Below are 292 nucleotides of genomic sequence, written 5' to 3'. Positions count from 1 at the left end.
CCCCCTCCCGGGCCCTTATAATGGAGCCTGGCCTTCCTGCAGGTCCTCAGAGCGGGGCCTGGCCTCCCCCCAGGCCCCTATAATGGAGCCTGGCCTTCCTGCAGGTCCTCACAGCGGGGCCTGGCCTCCCCCCCAGGCCCCCCTGGAGGAACCTGACCTCCCCGTAAGTCCTTAGAGAGAGCCCGGCCGTCCCCCAGGCTGCTGTAGAGGAAACCGACCTCCCGCGGGTCCTTTCGGGGAGCCCGCCCTCCCGCCGGGCAGCCGCGGAGGGGCCCGTTCCCCGCACCGGGCC

Source organism: Buceros rhinoceros, unplaced genomic scaffold (assembly GCF_000710305.1).
Source record: "Buceros rhinoceros silvestris isolate BGI_N320 unplaced genomic scaffold, ASM71030v1 scaffold38002, whole genome shotgun sequence".
In the NCBI taxonomy this organism is placed as follows: Eukaryota; Metazoa; Chordata; class Aves; order Bucerotiformes; family Bucerotidae; genus Buceros; species Buceros rhinoceros.
The sequence above is the reverse complement of the archived record's forward strand: the minus strand, read 5'-3'. Positions refer to the sequence as shown.